This window comes from Carassius auratus, unplaced genomic scaffold, assembly GCF_003368295.1.
Source record: "Carassius auratus strain Wakin unplaced genomic scaffold, ASM336829v1 scaf_tig00216413, whole genome shotgun sequence".
NCBI lineage: Eukaryota > Metazoa > Chordata > Actinopteri > Cypriniformes > Cyprinidae > Carassius > Carassius auratus.
The window spans coordinates 25,207-38,101 of NW_020528558.1; the positions used below are offsets into that span (position 1 = coordinate 25,207).

Here is a 12,895-nt window from a genome sequence, read left to right on the forward strand (position 1 = left end):
AAACAAGCGATGGACAGCGACTCTGTTACCTCTTCCGCCGCTCTTCCGTTAAAGGATGATTCCCGTAAAGTCAGTCGCGTCCAATTGTGTCATATTAAGCGGCGGCTGACGGCTCCGGTCCGCTGTCCGTGCTATCCAGGCTTAAACGGTTCATTAGCGACCGTCGGGAAGAGAAAAGCGCTCGAGACGTGCGGGCGGTACTGAAGAGACCGCACGTGCGCGCGCACTCACTCACGCACACACATACACTCTCACACACACACACATACAGACTCACACACTGCTTGAAGAACGCAGCACACGAACACACAGCCTTTAGCTTGCGCTTTAAGCGCACTTCGGCTATTTTTGTGTGCTGGATCAGCGCAGAAGATATATGAACATCAATGGCCTATTCTCTCTCTTTCCCACACACACACACGTTTGTTTTTTGTGAAAAGTGGAGACATCCCATAGGCGTATTGGATTGTATACTGTACAAACTGTATATCCTATGGCCCTACACCAACCCTATACCTAACCCTAACCCTTACAGGAAACGTTGTGCATTTTTACTTTCTCAAAAAAACTCATTCTGTATGATTTATAAGCATTTATTTTGAAAAATGGGGACATGGGTTATGTCCTTAAAGTCATTCTCTCCTTGTAAAACCTTTGTAAAACCCATGTCATTATACAGAGTTGTGTCCTGATATGTCACAAAAACAAGAGCACGCACACACACACACACACACTTAGAGAAGCACGCACTAGTGCAAAGCCAGAGCAGCTAACAGCAGGACAGTGGTGCGTTGCATTCTCCCTCTGGCTCCTTTTTTGCATAGCCTATAGCAGAATAATCCAAACACATCAATTCTCATTAATGTCCGCAGGTCAGCACGAAATACAAATTCACACTATTTTCTAAATTATTATTATTTATTCATTTAGACCTCATAATGTTTAATTAACATAACTCATCTTTTTGGTTAAAACCAAGGCAGACTATCTCTCTTGTGATATATGCTGGACTTCTGTCACTTAAATCACTTTATCGTTTAAACTCCACTCCTTTCTTACAATCGACTGCAAGCACACATTCTGATCTGCCTACAACCAATCAACAACCGACGGAGAGAGCAAAGTCCCCTCACAATTTTTTTTCCCCAATAATCTTGTTCACTCGACTGTACATCACAATACCGAAGATATGTTGCTATGTCTGTTTTATCGTGACTTACAACAACAATATAGTTCAGATTGTACGTCATGACACTTTTTAATGTTAATGAAAGTTAAGTCTCCTCCTTGCTCGAAAAAATATTTTTGTTCAATACCATAACTATCCACTCTGTGTGAATTATCCATTTAATGCCTTTATAATACATACAATTAAAATGACAGAAATCTGACTTATGCAGGAATATTCTTTTGCACATATAAATAAAAGCACGGCTATATACAGAGGTATTCAGAAGTCAGAATGCCAAAGGATGTCTGAATTAGCCCCATTCAACAGAGATTCTGTGTGCAATCAAAAGACAATTAAATATCCAGTGAGGACATATCCGTGCTTGCTTACTCTTTCCACCAGTCAATGAGTGAATCCGACCAATCATTTATCTCCCCCTGTGCAGTGGCAGGACAGTTCCCAGCAGCCCTGGCCAATCAGAGATCAGGGATGCAGAAGCAGCAGGGTATTAAGGTGGATTATTTGGACAGTTCAGGGTTTCCCCAGCCTTGGCAATGAAACAATAGGACAGGACTGCCCTCTGTGCCCCTCACCGGTATTGCACACTTACTAAAAAAATGCCAGCAGAAACTAATGAATGCTGTACATAAATACAGCAGCGTGTCCAGCAAAAACCATGAGATTCAATAAATAAATATCATGGAAATAACCCTTAAACTAGAAAGAAAACAAGCTTGACTTGTTTGGATACTCATTAGATTGCTGCCTGGCAACCGTAGCAATTATAAAGAGGGCAGTCATTCTCCTCTTTCTCTCCTCGTCTCCCTCAATCTCTCCCAAAAGAGCCCTCTGCTGTCTCATGGGATATCTAGAATTGCATAACCACAGCCAAATATGGCAACACTCTAGTATATAAACCTGCACTGACATCCTGTCTCTAAAAGGCACATTTAAACCCTGAGTACGTCGCAGGACTCATTAACATCTCTAAAACACTCCAGCAAAGTAAATGTTGTATGCCCTGTGTATAAGTGAGCAATTTCCATCCTCTTCAGATCTGAAGGCAAAAAACGTGTCTGTTCATAAGCACTGCAGGTTAAAGTGAAGGATCGAGTTCATCTCACAAAAAGACTAAATGGTATGTACAATTCGATCTTTTGCTAGGCTCCACCCAACGTGTTTACTGTGCTAACTCAGACAAGCTTTACAAAACATCCTACAGGAATGAGCTGGATTTTTTTTATTTTTTTTACGTTCAGTCAAATGTGCACATAAAATGAATACAGCTAAATATGCCACAGGTGCTCCTAATTTTTTCTAGCTGCTGTCTCAATACATGTATAAAGCTTATCAAGTGACTCAAGAAAGTAGATTTTAATTATGGTGTGGTGTGGTGTAAAGGAGGGGTGGATAATGATCCAAGAGGAAGTGAGCATTTGCTCCGGATGGAGGAGTAAGCCAAGTCCTCAGAAAACCAAACCATGATCAGGACACAGACTAATCCAATAATGCCTGGACCACCGCTCTGCGGCTAAACCAAAACTACATTGATAACAGTTTAAACTCGTATTTCATATATAAAATCTAAACCAACCTAATATACAGAAAAAAAAATGCATTTTCTGATTAACACAAAGACTTACCTTATTCTTGGTCATGCCTGGGCCATTGGTTCTGTTAGAGATGACTGACAGCTGTTTTTGGACCCACTGTAACTCTCTTTGGGACTGTTTTAGGACCTCCACCTCGCACTGCTTTTCAACCCCCATCATCTCCTACAAAACAGAGTCACATGTCACGTAAACATGCATGGGCTGGAGAGAGTTTAACCAATTAGACATGAGCAACAGGGGTAAAATGACTTGTTTTTGATCAATATAATTCTCCTTATATGACAGTAGAAGTTTTAATCCTTTGTTTTAAATGTGAAGGATTTACAAGGAAAAAACAAATAAACAATTTTGAGGAAAGGATTTGATTCGAAATCATGTTAATAGAATGCTAAATAATAGAACTGGTGTCTGAATTATAAGATTCTCCTGTTTATTTAATTTGGTGGCACTCATCTAGATTTTAATGTGTGCTTATTTAATGTCTGACTCTTCTTTTATCCCAGCAGTTTGATTCTATACTGACACCTAGTGGTGTGGATGCATGAACAGCTTCATTAACTGCTGTTGCTTCAAAGCAAAGCTGTTTCTTTGAAGATTTTTTAAAATCAGTTTTAAATTATAGTTGCAGTTTTGAATTATAATGTTTCCTAAATTTTTCAAAATAAAACAATACAATTAAGCGAGAGATAGGTTTTTTCCCCAAGTATTTTGAAAAAGTAAAGTACAACAGTAAAATCATGCACTTATTAAAAATGTTTTTAAAAGGATGCAATAGTTCAATATAAACCTCCCCACAATTTGAACATTTGCTGAAAAATGTTTTATCCTCACGCCATCCAAGATGTAGTTTGTTTCTTCATCATAACAGATCTGGAGAAATTTAGCATTACATCTCTTTTTTCTCACCAATAGATACCTTGCAGTGAAAGGGTGCCATCAGAATGAGAGTCCAAACACAAATATAAAAGTTAAAATAAAACGTTTCAGTAAATTAAAATTTTTGGGTGAACTATTCGTGCTGTTCTTTTATACTTTCTTGAAAATTCAGCTATGTCATCACAAGGATGAATTAACAAGAACCTAGTTGCAAAAAAAAAGAGGGACATTCCTTTTTTCACAGTACTACTGTTTTTACTGTATTTTTGATCAAATAAATGCAGCCTTGGTGGGCATAAGACAATTAAAAAAAAAGCATTAAATCTTTCTGACCACAAACATCTGAACAACAGTGTAAATACGAAAATATTTTATCAAATGTCAAGACACAGCTGAAAAACATACACTGCAGATGTTAAAACAAAAGGTTACACAATCCCCAGTCTCCTCCAACCCACACATACATAAACACAAGCATAATTTACACAAAATGCACACGAATACATATACAAACACTTTCTACATCATGCATACAAATCGCCCCCAGACGTCTGACATCATGCACAGACCCCTGGTGCAGTCAAACACACACACACACACACACACACACACACACACACACATGCTCTGAGCCATATCACATATGAACATATGACCCTGCATGCATGATATTTCACAGTTAGAAATTCAATAATCCCTAATAATAACAAGCATACATGCAAACATAATACCCAAAGACAATACAACAGTTAAAAGCATTTATTAAGATTTACTGTACACAACGTACTCTACAAAAATCAATCACAGACTGTAATCTACAAATGACTTAATCCACACATCAGTGTGCAAAAGTGGTACATACCATGGCCCATAATCTATGAATAATCTACACACTGGCAGCCCTGCTCTCTGTGAACTCCAGCAAACCGCTCCATGTCCTGCTCTTAAGCGTGTTTACCCACAGTGCTCTAGTCATACTCTGCTGTGGCTGACGGTGATGTCACAGAGCCAGCGTGCCACAGGCCACGTGGGATTATTAATATCTGTACTTCACTGTGGTTATGTAAGAACGGGCGCTGGATTATATCATTACTGTACAGAAAATGGCCATGAAGAAAGCGGCTTGAGGAGGGATAGGAACGGGAGATGCCCTCTCAGGGGTGAACATAAGCCCCTCTGATAGCACTGCATCTTACATGAGTCTGACTAAATGATAATAAAGAAAGAAAGCATCTGAACAGATGTGCAGTGTAGTACTGCTGAGAAGCCACATGGCTTGCCTGGGACGGGGCAAGGGCTATGAACAGTCCATTGGAAACTGAGGATGCTGCCTGAGGCAAGAGCTGCAGAAATATCCATCCCCTCCGAGCCTATACTGACAAACCTGCTGGAGCTTCACAAGGGTCATTCCACGAAATATGGAGTTACTTCTGTGCCTTTTATATATATAAATGCAAAACATGTTTCTTCAATATATTCATGCATGTGTGTGTGTGTGTGTGTGTATATATATATATATATACAGTACAGACCAAAAGTTTGGACACACATACACATACACATACACACACACACACACACACACACACACACACATACAGTACACACCTTTATGTAAACAAAGACTTGTCGAAACTTTTAAACGGTACATCCCAAACCATTTATCGTTAACAATTGACTGATACACAGACCAACAAATCAACTTCAAAACATATGAATCTTTCATCTGTAATGTTTAAAGATGTGTGTTAGAGAAGCAATCTGAATAGTTCACACTACTCTGGCTTCGTACGGAGCACCGCGCATCACCTGCGGACAAAAATGTATTTATCGTGGCCTCAAATGAACTATTAATCCCTACGATTTATTTATTAATTCCATCGTTTTAGTACAACGTGTCCATGTTTTACTAAAACGAAGGGACGGTTTTTTAATGTGTCCATAGATTTCTCACACGTCATGTGCGGGGGGCTCCGTGGTACAAGAGAAACTTAAAAGTAAAACTTCAATAACCTGGTAGATTTTGGATTCAGTTGAAAACCAGCCTCTCTAAACGTTTCAAAATGCAAATCCTTATTCATACCTATGCATGCACTCACGTTTTCCTAGTTGTCCTTCTCAGTGGTTTCCAGTACACAGCTGCTCTGCCAAACAATGACTCACACACAGAATGAGAGGAAAGCACTGACTGTCTCATCACTGTTACAAACAATCACTGTCTCCCCTTTCAGCTTCATCTCTTTATTCACTCACCCTAACCAGGTCAGGTGAGATTTTAATTTATTTATTTTTCACTGGCTCTCTCTCTCTCTCTCTCTCATGTGTTTGTGGATGCTCTCTTACTGTCTCTGAGTCAGGAACATTTCTGTTATATAATGTCTGTGCTTCTGCCCACTCACTCGCAGCTAAGTAGCATAAAAAGAATGTCCTGAAAGTGTCGTCATGAGAAGCATTTATTCACCTTTCATCATACAGTGTAAGTGAATATGGTTTTCACTGACACTATCCAGACTGTCTAATGTGTGTGTTCGAGGGAGATTTTCACAGCTGCTGTGTGTCCAGGGTAAAATCCCATGAGCATCAGTGTATGCACCTGCTTCGGCTTTGTCACACATACTGAGGTTTTCAAGGGAACAGTGATGTCATCATCAACAGAGTGGATGGTTGACTTACTGGACGCAGAACCTGATTTTACCAAGTGAGACATGTTCCTGGGACAACATCGTTGTTGACCCTGGAACAACATTGTGATTAACCAATCAGATTTGAAGAACCAGTTTATAGATTTTGTGAAGTTTATGCTTAAAATCAGTGTTTGGTGCTTGTACATCAGTGTCATTCATCTATCATTTCCTCTGATTTTAGGGATTACTCATGGTTAAGGTTAGGTTTAGGTGTAGGGATATGGTTAAGAATATATTTTTGGAGTAAAATGTTGTTCCAGGGTCAACAAAATATGTTGACCTAGGAACACATCGAACTTGGCAAAATCAGGACGTGCTTACTGGACAGTGGTATTTTTGGACATTCTGCATTTTATATAGTGCAAAGACCATGTCAATAAATGAATGCAGATGGAATGGAGTTGTCATCTATTATCAAACCGTTTTTACTGTCACTTTTAATTTCTCTCTCTCTCTCTCTCTCTCTCAAAAAAAAAAAAAGAAAAATCTTACGACCCCAAACTTTTGCTCGCTATTTTATGTGATAAATATTCACCAATAACAGAAAGAGACAACTCACTCACATTTATTTGACAGCACACTTTGTGAATATTTGACTATATGGTTACATTTCTGCCAGATACAGTCATATGTAAGAGACAAAGAAGAACAGCAAAGTGATTAAAACATGCTTTGTAACATTGCTCACAGATCTGACATCATATTGTGTGGAGCCATCTGTCATACTGTCAAACCATTGTATAAAAGATTAAATGAACTTGTGACTCTTGAATACAAAGATTATAATTTATTTTGTTATTAAAATATATCTGGACATACTCCACTCCATTGGTAACATTCTTTGCAATATTGTCAATCATCTCACCCTGTACAACATAAATGAGTGAGTTAATGCATAAATGTTGTATAGGTTAACTAGTAAGAGAACAAACATCAATAAAGATTACTGTATACTACACCTGGGTCTCAACAACCATGGCTATGTCCACAAACTGTCATGAAGCTCTTTAATACCAGACTCTAGCCGCAAGATGTCTTTATGTCTAGATTAGATCTCATTAAGGGCCTGACGAGTTATCTGAGAGTCAGAGATGATCTGCAATCAGAGAGAGGAGATCTTTTAACAGCCTCTAGAAATTCAAAACAGTGACAACACAGCATAAAACAAAGGAACAGCTCACCAAAAACGAGACCATTTTTTCATACTCATTCCCATGTTTTTAAAAACCTGAAGCACTTAACACAGTGTCCACACCAGACGCGACGTGACAGAATCACCTAAAATATCACAGCCATTGTTATGGTTATAATCTAATTCAGAAATATTAGACCTTTTTAACATCATTAAAACTACTGAGTGACTGACTCTTTGTCATGGAAAACACTTGTTGGTTCGCATCAAGTTCTCAGTTTTTACGTATGTTTGCTATCATTTATTTTCAAGACCTGAGGTAAACTGTTGATGACTGTCATGCAATATGATATCCAAACACACACGAAACACTTTTAACACTGAATAAAGCACATACTCAGTACTTGAGGTTATCATTACCATAGTTTGTATGCTGTTATTCCAGACGTTGCAGAAACAGAAACCATTTCTAAGATAGAAACTTCACATGAAGTTAGGACAAAAACTTGGAAAAGATACCTTTTATCATGTCACATGTAGTTTTAAAGTCCCCTTTTATTGTAACCTACCATTCAAAAGTTTGGGATCAATAAATTATTTTATTCAGGAAAAAGATGATTAAATATATGCAGCCTTGATGAGCAGAAGAACCTTCAGTCAAAATCACTCAAAAAATCTTACCGGCCACAAACTTTGAAGTGAAATTGCCAAAAAAAAAAAAAAAGTCCAATATGTTGTTTAAAATTTTCACTGTATACTCCATGTTAGAAATATGAGAGGATAACAGAATTATGGGGATAAATGATAACAGAATTATTATTTTCGGCTGAACCCTCCTTTTAAACCAGGGGTCACCACACTCGGTTCTGGATGACCGGTGTCCTGCAGAGTTTAGCTCCAACTTGCATCAACAAGCCTGCCTGGAAGTTTCCAGTATGCCTAGTAAGACCTTGATTAGCTGGTTCAGGTGTGCTTGATTAGGGTAAGAGCTAAACCCTGCAGGACACCAGCCATCCAACACCGAGTTTGGAGACCCCTGCTTTAAACAGAAAATGCAAAGTAACAGCCAGCAGAGGGTGCTAATTGCTAAAAAAGAAAAAAAGTGTTGTTCTCCCATCATGCCACATAAACAGTAAAAATGATAAGCCAAAGAAAACTGTCTCTGGATGAGAACTGCAGTATTTTAATATTCCCTCCTTCGGCCTACAGTAAGACTGGAAAGAGTCATTTTTCAGAAGCAAACTCACATCGGAGGTGAAAATGGAAGGGTTTCCGGTCTCCAGCATCTCTTCCAATTCCTCATTAGTTGTAATTCTTCCAGCTACAAGATTCAGAGCTTAACAGATCAATAAAACAACACTCTTCTCACACACCCGCAGATCCTGTTTAGGCTATTATTTGTTTGATAAATGACAGTCTGTGTGTGAATTTGTCAAGGGTAAACATGAAATGATGACCAGCAATTGCTAATAGCGGGCTGCTAGTCCATTTGGATAATTGTTTGGCTTTGTGTCATGGAGCAGTCTGTGTGTGTACTGTGTGATTGTGTGTATGTGTGTGTGCTCAATCTACAGTAAGTACTCTTTGAGGACTACATTGATTCAGCTGGGAAAATGAGAGGGAACATTACAATGGCTGAAATGATCAGTATAAAGGCCACTGGAAAAATACACACAAACTTATATAATTTGACCAAAAAAAAAAAAAAAACAACCTTTCATGGAAATTAGTTTCAAATGCCAAGTTGAGGGGTAACTGGGTCTTTATGCAAATCATGTCATCACATGTCATTGTGCTCCTGGCCCACTGTGCAGAGGTATAGCAGGGTCTCTGGAGCCCTGTTGCCCAGGTAGCACCTGCCTTGAGAGTCTCCGGTGACACACCGTTCCGTTTCATGTGTTGTAAAGCACAGAAAGTACCTCATTAATTCACTCACACTGGGACTAATTCACAGACACACAGTCTGTTCAGAGGTCTGCACTACATGTTAGACCACAAATTACTCAAAATAAATTTTAAATTCACCGTGTCTGGTGAAAAGACAAAAATTATTAGCCAATTTTTTTTTTGTCTTTATTTAACACAAATCCACAATGGAAATGGTATATTTATTATGAGCTTACATTTAGCAGTGTTAGTAATTTATAAACAGTTCAATTCTAAATAAGTGTTTTTGACAGTTAACTTTAAGTAAGCGTTGAATGATGGGCAAGTAGGGGTGTAACGGTATATATATATATATATATATATATATATATATATATATATATATATATATATATATATATATATATATATATATATATATATATATTTATATATAGTACAGACCAAAAGTTTGGACACAACTTCAAATAAAGAGTTTTCTTTATTTTCATGACTGTGAAAATTGTAGATTCACACTGAAGGCATCAAAACTATGAATTAACACATGTGGAATTATATATGGAATTATAAACATAACAAAAAAGTGTGAAAAAAATTGACACCATGTGCAAGGTGTCAGTGGTCGTCTGTTGGACAACTGTCAAGTCAGCAGTCTTCCCCATGATTGTGTAGCCTACAGAACTAGACTGAGAGACTATTTAAAGGCTGTGCAGGTGTTTTGAGTTAATCAGCTGATTAGAGTGTGGTACCAGATGTCTTCAATATTGAACCTTTTCACAATATTCTAATTTTCTGAAATACTGAACTTGGGACTTTTCCTTAGTTGTCAGTTACAAACATCAAAATTAAAATAAATAAACATTTAAAATATATCAGTCTGTGTGTAATGAATTAATTTAATATACAGGTTTCACTTTCTGATTAGAATTAGTGAAATTAATTAAAGGTGCTGTAGGGAACTTTTGTAAAAAATATATTATTTACATATTTGTTAAACCTGTCATTATGTCCTGACAGTAGAATATGAGACAGATAATCTGTGAAAAAAATCAAGCTCCTCTGGCTCCTCCCAGTGCTCCTATTGCCATTTGCAGAAAGTCATGCACTCCCGGTAAAAAACAACCAATAAGAGCTGCGGTCCGTAACTTTGTTTGTGTTCAAAATGTAGAAAAATGAACATAATAAGGTGAGTACACCATGAATCCATTTTCCAAACCGTGTTTTTAGCTTGTCCTGAATCACTAAGGGTGCACCTATAATAAGTGTTTATATTCTGACTATTTTAGATTGCTTCGGGGATACCGCGGCGGAGTAACCCAGTACCTTTGTGATTCTTCATAGACATAAACAGAGAGAAGTAGTTCCGGCTACGATGTTCTTCCGCAAGACGCAAGCAGTTCTGTTTATTAACTGCTAGAGCGTCAAAAGTTCCCTACCGCAGCTTTAACTTTTTGATGCTATTCTAATTATATGACCAGCACCTGTGTATATATATGTGTGTGTTTGTGTGTGTGTGTGTGTGTTTGTCAGATAAAGCAGAAACAGAATGGTCTGACTTTAGACACCTGAGTTAAAATTTATGTTATGTTTTAATGCGGGAAACATTCCCACAGTGCTGATTTAAAACAAACAGGTGGTTCTTCAAGCTCTTGCGTGCCAAAGATGGCGACTTCCATAAAACTGAAAGTCTTATCACTTTCTGACAAAGAGTCCATTTGAACCGCGAGGTCATATGTCAAATCTTCCATTAACTGACAGCTGCTTTTATGTTTGGGTGGAGATTTTGTCAGCTGTAAATGGTCTACTTTAGTGGGCTAGTTTAAAGGGAATAGTATGTACGTGAGTGCTTGTGCATGCATGAAGTTACTCGTGTGTGACTTACTGATCAACAACTGTCTCTGAATCCTGCTTTTGCTTTTCTCTCTGAATGACACTTGGGTTTCATTATATCGCGTCATGACCTCTACAAACTTACATGACAAGTTAGTGTACTAAAAAAAGAGACAAAGAGACAGACAATAGGACATTAGATCAATTTGGGATTAAAAATTACCATACTGGATGGTTGGATGAATAAGAAGAGACAATGATTTTATACCTGTGTTTTCTGAATGCGTGCATCCACTGAGGCTTGATTCATCTGTTCATCTGGAGGTAGATACTGTTGCATTGCTAAGAAGAAAATAGATGAGAACTCAATCTCCACTATCCTTGACAGGCCGAAGCAGAACTCACTTTGAGGCTGGACCGGACAAAGTTGGCATCCTTCTTGATTTCCACTGTGAGCTGTTCCAACTCTTCTTTTGTTTCTGAAAGCAAAGGCATATATTAAAATAAGAGAAATTAATCATTTTATTCCGAATGCATTACATTTATAAAATGTGACACAAAAGACATTCATGTTACAAAAGAATTTCAAATAAACGTTCTTCTCAATGTTCTTAACAGTTTCCAAAAACTGCTTAAATGACATTAAATTACATAAAGACTTCTTCCTGATGTTTCGGGGCCTGATTATGCAACTTAGACATGCTAAACTAAAAATCAGCCATCATTTTTTTCTTTTTCAGAGATATTCTGATATTCCAGAACAATTGTGCCCCTGTAAAGCACAATGTGTCATGTTGGAGAAATACTGTGGTTAGTTACCGGTATATGTGAAAATATAAAATGCAGGCAGGTATACAGTAGAAAAGCAACTACAGAAGGTCGTGCTGACTATCACACATCCATTAGCACAATCCTCAAACAGATAATCCAATTTTACTATCAACTTGAGGATACAATTAACATATATCACAAAGAAATACAGTAGTAAAACTACAATCCCTTGCATGCCCAAGCTTGACTCCCAATGGGAACTTTTTTGTGGTCTAATTTTCTTATTAATTTGAATGATTTTCTACACATATAGGCGATGGGTAGACACCATCATTCACAATCACCATGAACACTAGGTATTAGGTAGACACCATCATTCACAATCACCATGAACACTAGGTATTACAAATGTTTCCAAGTAAAATGGTGGGTGCGTGTGCAATGTATGTGAAAAATGTTTTCCCTAAAGCAGTTTTCCTGGTTCCTGGGTGTACTGGTATAGAGTAATGCGATGTGATATTTCTGGCAGAGGAATGCCATGGTCTTGTACTGTTATAAGGCTATGTGCTTCTGGGCAGAGTTATGAAACTTGTGTGTGTGTATGTGTGTGTGGATATAAATGAATGACGCAGAGTTTGAATGTGCACTCAGTCATAGACAACATCAGGAGAATGACGCAAAGCCATTGTCATCCATTATGTAATAAAAGAAAGTGGTTGAAAGCTAAAATCAATTGAGTAATTTGGACAAATTTTCATATAACAAGATTTATAAACTGTCTTTAGTGTCATTTTAACACACTCATAAAGTTAAGAATGTGAAGTGTGGCTAAAACCAGCCTTAACACTGGTTAATTTTTTTAATTTTTTATAAGACCTAAATGTATAATTCGCACAGAAATGAAAATCTCGTCATTATTTACTCACTTTCA

General features: G+C 37.7%; 1 pseudogene; it reads right to left on the reverse strand.

The window, feature by feature from the left end:
- Nucleotides 1-7,092: 7,092 nt before the first annotated feature.
- LOC113098076 (syntaxin-2-like) lies at nucleotides 7,093-12,504 on the reverse strand (annotated as a pseudogene).
- Between the last annotated feature and the right edge of the window lie 391 nt (nucleotides 12,505-12,895).